At 37.7% G+C, this 8,057-nt stretch overlaps 1 non-coding gene across 1 annotated transcript; it reads right to left on the bottom strand.

The window, feature by feature from the left end:
- Window positions 1-713: 713 nt before the first annotated feature.
- LOC112739505 (small nucleolar RNA R71) lies at window positions 714-817 on the bottom strand. The gene has a single exon (XR_003170440.1). It is a non-coding gene; the product is annotated as a small nucleolar RNA R71 (small nucleolar RNA).
- Window positions 818-8,057: the final 7,240 nt, after the last annotated feature.

The following is an 8,057-nucleotide window of genomic DNA, read 5'->3' as shown; positions in this document are numbered from 1 at the left end:
ATTTACTAACACTTCTCTTCTTCTTATAATTCGAACCCTCTCTCCCTCTCTATGTTTGAATTCTTCATCTTCTCTCTTCTTCATTCTACTCTTTTATTCTTCTACTCACATAAAGGAATCTCTATACTGTGACATAGAGGATTTCTATTCTTTTCTGTTCTCTTCTTTTTCATATGAGCATGAGGAAGGATAAGAACATTCTTGTTGAAGCTGATCCGGAACCTGAAAGGACTCTAAAGAGGAAGCTAAGAGAAGCTAAGGCACAACACTCTGGAGAGGACCTGACAGAATTTTTCGAAAAAGAAGAAGAGATGGCCAAACCCAACAACAATGGTGGAGATGCAAGGAAGATGCTTGGTGACTTTATTGCACCCTCTTCTAACTTCTGTGGAAGGAGCATCTCAATTCCTGCAATTGGAGCAAACAACTTTGAGCTTAAGCCTCAATTAGTTTCTCTGATGCAGTAGAATTGCAAGTTTCATGGACTTCCATTGGAAGATCCTCATCAGTTTTTAGCTGAATTCTTACAAATCTGTGACACTGTTAAGACCAATGGGGTTAATCGTGAGGTCTACAGACTTATGCTTTTCCCCTTTGCTGTAAGAGACAGAGCTAGGACATGGTTGGACTCACAACCTAAAGATAGCCTGAACTCTTGAGAGAAGTTAGTCAATGCTTTCTTGGCCAAATTCTTTCCACCTCATAAGTTGAGCAAGCTTAGAGTGGAAGTCCAAACCTTCAGACAGAAGGAAGGTGAATCCCTCTATGAAGCTTGGGAAAGATACAAGCAATTGATCAGAAGGTGTCCTTCTGACATGTTTTCAGAATGGAGCATCATATGTATATTCTATGATGGTCTGTCTGAATTGTCCAAGATATCATTGGACCACTCTGCTGGAGGATCTCTTCATCTGAAGAAGACGCCTGCAGAAGCCCAGGAAATCATTGAAATGGTTGCAAATAACCAGTTCATGTACACTTCTGAAAGGAATCCTGTAAATAATGGGACAACTCAGAAGAAAGGAGTTCTTGAGATTGATACTCTGAATGCAATATTAGCTCAGAACAAAATATTGACTCAGCAAGTCAATATGATTTCTCAGAGTCTGTTTGGAATGCAAGCTGCAACAGGCAGTACTAAGGAGGCTTCCTCTGAAGAAGAAGCCTATGACCCTGAGAATCCTGCAATGGCAGAGGTGAATTACATGGGAGAATCCTATGGAAACACCTATAATCCTTCATGGAGGAATCATCCTAATCTTTCATGGAAGGATCAACAGAAGCCTAATCAAGGCTTCAATAATAATAATGGTGGAAGAAACAGGTTTGGCAATAGCAAACCTTTTCCATCATCTTCTCACCAACAGATAGAGAATTCTAAGCAGAGCCACTCTGACTTAGCAACTGTAGCCTCTGATCTATCTAAGACCACTCTCAGTTTCATGACTGAAGCAAGGTCCTCCATTAGAAATTTGGAGGCACAAGTGGGTCAGCTGAGTAAAAGAGTTACTGAACTCCCTCCTAGTACTCTCCCAACACTACAAGAAAAAGTAATATTTGTAACAAAAAAATTTGTTACAAAAAATCGAAATTTTGAAACAAAAGAATTTTGTAACAAAAAAAGGGGCCGTTGCAGTATGTCCCGTTACAAAAAAATTTTGTAACAAAAAACAGAACTGTTACAATTCAAAATGATATTTTGTAACAAATTTTTGTGATACAAAAAATCAGAAGTCATTACAAAAGCGGTAACAAATTTTGATCTTCAAGGTATTTTTGGTGACAATCTATTTTTTCCTATCATAAAATTTTGTTACAAAATGTAACTTAATTTTGTAACATTTTTTTCTTTAGTTACAAAATACTATTTATTTTGTAATAATTTTTTTTACTACAAATTACACACATAATTTATCAGATTATATTATTTTTTAATTAAAAAATATATTAACTAATTTACTCAACAAGTCAACATTTATATAATATATAATAACATAGATAGTTCAAATATCTTTCATTAACTAAGATTATTTTATAAATCTTCAACATATAAACTTTAAAGTACAAACTAACAAGACATATTGAAGAACCCTAATGAACTAGATAGATACATAAGACAAGAAAAACAAGGAATTATAAATCTCCAAAATGTAAACTACAAATTACAAACTCCATCATGTTCATACAGCTCCTTTCTCATTTCTCATGGAGAAGTTCTAATAAGTGCCACACACCTGAAAATCTTAAATAAAAAAATAATAATATAAATTGTCTAAGAAAATCTTAAATAATGCAGACTCACTCTAAGAAGTAATTAAGAACTTAGTATTCAGAAAGGGAACGAATACATTGTATTGCAAATATGAGTTTAGATATAGAGTGTCAAAGTATTGAAACCGAACTGCATGCATGAAGAAACAGAAATCCAGCACAAAGTATGAAGGTACATGAAACTAAAATCCATCCAATAACTACTAGGCTGCAACCACCACAAAATTCAACACAGTCATGATTTGAAATGCAATAAAAAAAAGTAGCTCAATATAATATAATGACTAACAGTCAATGAACTTACAAGTATACAAGGCACTGCATCCCAAGTAAGGAACATTCTGCATATTCAAAAGGAATTTCTGAATCAAGCTTGGAAGAAGCACCCAATTTCATAAAAATAGAATTGGTTCATATCAATTATAACTAAAACACTTTGATTCCTGTTCACACCACATGATCATTATTCATTGCATCAACAAATCCTTCTTCCTTTTTTTTTAATTTTTCTCTCATAAAACTTCAATATATAACAGAACTAACACTTTTCTCCCAATATTACCAATTCATGAGAGATACAAAGAATCTTCAACAAAAGTAATCAAAACACGCTAGTGTCAGTGGATGGTGCTACTATATGCTCCTTTATTAGTTCAGAGTTTTAACACTTTATAATAGGTTTAACTAAACCTCAATCTTCTTTTAATTATAATTTGATAGTTTCTATATACAAAGTAGTCAATAATTAATGTGCCAGAAATATGATATTAATTAAAAATAATAGTAATAAAAAGAAGTGATGTACTCATCACAAGGACACTTGCAGATGTTTATTTTATTATTATTTTTTTCTAAATGGCATGCAACACATTTTCTTTCTAAAAAAAATAGTTTAAGCTTTTAAAAGAATTGGCTCATACCAATTATATTCTAAGTTCTAACGTGAAATCCCCGAACTACTTAATATTTTGTTTTAGACCTATTAACAAGTTGAGATGCTGAAGATTAATATGTAAATCAAAAATAAAGAACTTTTGGCATCTCGATGTTCAAATTTTTAGAGCTTTGATCAATAGATGTGTTCACATCAACGTCAACATAAGTATTAGGTAAGACAAGAAGCTAAAGAATGACCCCAATAACATCAGTATAATTATCTACATACTACTGAAAAAGTTAATGCTTATAACCAGTTTACTGGGCTTTATTATAGCATTACAAGACATAGCTCTCAGTTGAAATATGTTTGCGTTTATTGAATGATGTTATTATTTAATGGATTTTCAAAAGGAGATTTTAGTAAAGCACATTATTGGTGCACGAAATTGTGATCTCCAGGTTCTAACAAATCCTGGTAATGGCTCCAAAGCTTGGTGCTCTGATCTTAATTCATGATTGTCACAACTTCGATACAACTAACCAGCAAGTGCACTGGGTCGTCCAAGTAATACCTTACGTGAGTAAGGGTCGAATCCCACGGAGATTGTTGGTATGAAGCAAGCTATGGTCACCTTGTAAATCTCAGTCAGGCAAATATAAAATAATCATGGAGTTTTCGAATAATAAATAATAGAATAGGGATAGAGATACTTATGTGATTCATTGGTAGGAATTTCAGACAAGCGAATGGAGATGCTTTTCGTTCCTCTGAACCTCTGCTTTCCTGCTATCTTCATCCAATCAGTCTTACTCCTTTCCATGGCTGGCTTTATGTGATACATCACCACTGTCAATGGCTACTTTCGGTCATCTCACGGGAAAATGATCCAATGCCCTGTCACGGCACGGCTAATCGTCTGGAGGCATCACCCTTGTCAATGGCTTCATCTTATCCTCTCAGTGAATAATATGCTCACGCACCCTGTCACGGCACGGCTATTCATCTGTCGGTTCTCGATCATGCTGGAATAGGATTTACTATCCTTTTGCGTCTGTCACTAACGCCTGCAATCGCGAGTTAGGAGCTCGTCACAGTCATTCAATCATTGAATCCTACTCGGAATACCACGGACAAGGTTTAGACTTTCCGGATTCTCTTGAATGCCGCCATCATTCTAGCTTACGCCACGAAGATTCTGGTTAGGAGATCTAAGAGATACTCATTCTAGCTTAATTCATGTAGAACAGAAGTGTTTGTCAGGCACGCGTTCATAAGGGAGAAGGATGATGAGCGTCACACATAATCATCACCTTCATCACGTTCTTGGGTGCGAATGGATATCTTAGAAGAGAAATAAGAAGAATTGAATAGAAAACAGTAGTACTTTGCATTAATCTTTGAGGAACAGCAGAGCTCCACACCTTAATCTATGGAGTGTAGAAACTCTACCGTTGAAAATACATAAGTGAAGGTCCAGGCATGGCCGAGATGGCCAGCCCCTCTGATCTAAGAACCAAGTGTCCAAAGATGATCAAAAGATACCTAATACAATAGTAAAAGGTCCTATTTATAATAAACTAGTCACTAGGGTTTACATGAGTAAGTAATTGATGCATAAATCCACTTCCGGGGCCCACTTGGTGTGTGTTTGGGCTGAGCTTAAGTGTAGCACGTGCAGAGGCCATTTGTGGAGTTGAACGCCAGTTTCTATGCCAGTTTGGGCGTTCAACTCTGGTTTTGGATCCTTTTCTGGCGCTGGACTCCAGATTTGGGCAGAAGGCTGGCGTTGAACGCCAGTTTAAGTCGTCAATTCTTGGCCAAAGTATGGACTATTATATATTTCTGGAAAGCCCTGGATGTCTACTTTCCAACGCAATTGGAAGCGCGCCATTTCGAGTTCTGTAGCTCTAGAAAATCCACTTTGAGTGCAGGGAGGTCAGAATCCAACAGCATCAGCAGTCCTTTTTCAACCTCTGAATCTGATTTCTGCTCAAGTCCCTCAATTTCAGCCAGAAAATACCTGAAATCACAGAAAAACACACAAACTCATAGTAAAGTCCAGAAATATGAATTTAACATAAAAACTAATGAAAACATCCCTAAAAGTAACTAGATCCTACTAAAAACATACTAAAAACAATGCCAAAAAGCGTATAAATTATCCGCTCATCACAACACCAAACTTAAATTGTTGCTTGTCCCCAAGCAACTGAAAATCAAATAGGATAAAAAGAAGAGAATATACTACAAATTCCAAACTATCAATGAAACATAGCTTCAATCAAATGAGCGGGACTTATAGCTTTTTGCCTCTTGAATAGTTTTGGCATCTCACTTCATCCATTGAGGTTCAGAATGATTGGCATCTATAGGAACTCAGATTTCAGATAGTGTTATTGATTTTCCTAGTTTAGTATGGTGATTCTTGAACACAGCTTCTTTATGAGTCTTGGCCGTGGCCCTAAGCACTTTGTTTTCCAATATTACCACCGGATACATAAATGCCACAGACACATAATTGGGTGAACCTTTTCAGATTGTGACTCAGCTTTGCTAGAGTCCCCAATTAGAGGTGTCCAGGGTTCTTAAGCACACTCTTTGTTTTTGCTTTGGACCTTGAATTTAACCGCTCAGTCTCAAGTTTTCACTTGACACCTACACGCCACAAGCACATAGTTAGGGACAGCTTGGTTTAGCCGCTTAGACCAGGATTTTATTCCTTTAGGCCCTCCTATCCACTGATGCTCAAAGCCTTGGGATCCTTTTTATTTGCCCTTGCCTTTTGGTTTTAAGGGTTATTGGCTTTTTCTGCTTGCTTTTTCTTTTTCTTTCTATTTTTTTTTCGCCTATTTTTTTCTTTTTCTTTTTTTTTTTTCTGCAAGCTTTGTTCTTTGCTGCTTTTTCTTGCTTCAAGAATCATTTTTATGATTTTTCAGATTATCAAATAACATGTCTCCTAGTCATCATTCTTTCAAGAGCCAACATATTTAACATTCTTAAACAACAACTTCACAAGACATATGCACTGTTCAAGCATACATTCAGAAAACAAGAAGCATTGTCACCACATCAATATAATTAAGCTAAGTTCAAGGATAAATTCGAAACTCATGTACTTCTTGTTCTTTTGATTTAAAACAGTTTTTATTTAAGAGAGGTGATGGATTCATAGGACATTCATATCTTTAAGACAAAGTTACTAACTACTAATGATCATGTAATGAAGACACAAACATAGATAAGCACATAACATAGAAAACGAAAAACAGAGGAAAGCAAGAACAAGGAATGAATCCACCTTAGTGATGGTGGCGTTTCCTTCTTGAGGGACCAATGATGTCCTTGAGCTCTTCTATGTCTCTTCCTTGTCTTTGTTGCTCCTCCCTCATTGCCTTTTGATCTTCTCTTATTTCATGCAGCATGATGGAGTGCTCTTGATGTTCCACCCTTAGTTGTCCCATATTGGAACTCAATTCTCCTAGGGAGGTGTTGATGTGCTCCCAATAGTTTTGTGGAGGAAAGTGCATTTGAGGCATTTCCGGAATCTCATGGTGATGAGCTTCTTGCGCCTCTTGAGCTCCATGACTGGGCTCTCTTGCTTGCTCCATCTTTTTCTTAGTGATGGGCTTTTCCTCTTTAATGAGGATATCTCCCTCTATGTCAATTCCAGCTGAATTGCATAGGTGGCAAATGAGGTGAGGAAAGGCTAACCTTGCCATGGTGGAGGACTTGTCAGCCACCTTGTAGAGTTCTTGAGGTATAATCTCATGAACTTCCACCTCTTCTCCAATCATGATGCTATGGATCATGATGGCCCGGTCTATAGTAACTTCAGACCGGTTGCTAGTGGGAATGATTGAGCATTGAATGAACTCCAACCATCCTCTAGCTATAGGCTTGAGGTCCACTCTTCTTAGTTGAACCGGCTTGCCTTTGGAGTCAATCTTCCATTGAGCTCCTTCTACACATATGTCCATAAGGACTTGGTCCAACCTTTGATCAAAGTTGACTCTCCTTGTGTAGGGGCGTGCGTTCTCTTCCATGTATGGCAAGTTGAACGCCAACCTCACATTTTCCGGACTAAAATCTAAGTATTTCCCCCGAACCATTGTAACATAGTTCTTTGGATCCGGGTTCTTACTTTGATCATGGTTCTTGGTGATCCATGCATTGGCATATAACTCTTGAACCATTAGGATGCCGACTTGTTGGATGGGATTTGTTAGAACTTCCCAACCTCTTCTTTGAATTTCATGTCGGATCTCCGGATACTCATTTCTTTTGAGTTTAAAAGGGACCTCAGGGATCACCTTCTTCTTGGCCACAACATCATAGAAGTGGTCTTGATGGGCTTTGGAGATGAACCTTTCCATCTCCCATGACTCGGATGTGGAAGCTTTTGTCTTCCCTTTCCCTCTTCTAGAGGATTCTCCGGTCTTAGATGCCATCAATGGTAATGGAAAAACAAAAAAGCTATGCTTTTACCACACCAAACTTAGAATATTGCTCGCCCTCGAGCAATAAACAAAAGAATAGAAGAAGAAGAAGAAGAAATATGGAGAGGGAGAGGGAGATGAGGTTTCGGCTAAGGAGAGTGTAGAGGGGTGTGTTGTGTGAATTTGGTGAAGAATGGAGGTCTTTATATAAGGAAGGGAGGGGGGTTTAAGGTTCGGCCATATGGGTGGGTTTGGGTGGAAAATTGGTTTTGAATTTTGAAGGTAGGTGGAGTTTATGAGGTAGGTTTATGGGGAAGAGTGGGTGGATGTGAGTGGTGAAGGTTTAGTGGGGAAGAGAGATTGAGGTGATTGGTGAGGGGTTTTTAGGGAAGAGTGTTTATGGGGTTGTGTGAAAGAGAGTGGTGAGAAGAAGTGAGTGGAGGTAGGTGGGGATCCTGTGGGGTCCACAG

Source organism: Arachis hypogaea, chromosome 13 (assembly GCF_003086295.3).
Source record: "Arachis hypogaea cultivar Tifrunner chromosome 13, arahy.Tifrunner.gnm2.J5K5, whole genome shotgun sequence".
Lineage (NCBI taxonomy): Eukaryota > Viridiplantae > Streptophyta > Magnoliopsida > Fabales > Fabaceae > Arachis > Arachis hypogaea.
This window is presented reverse-complemented; position numbering and strand designations above follow the sequence as displayed.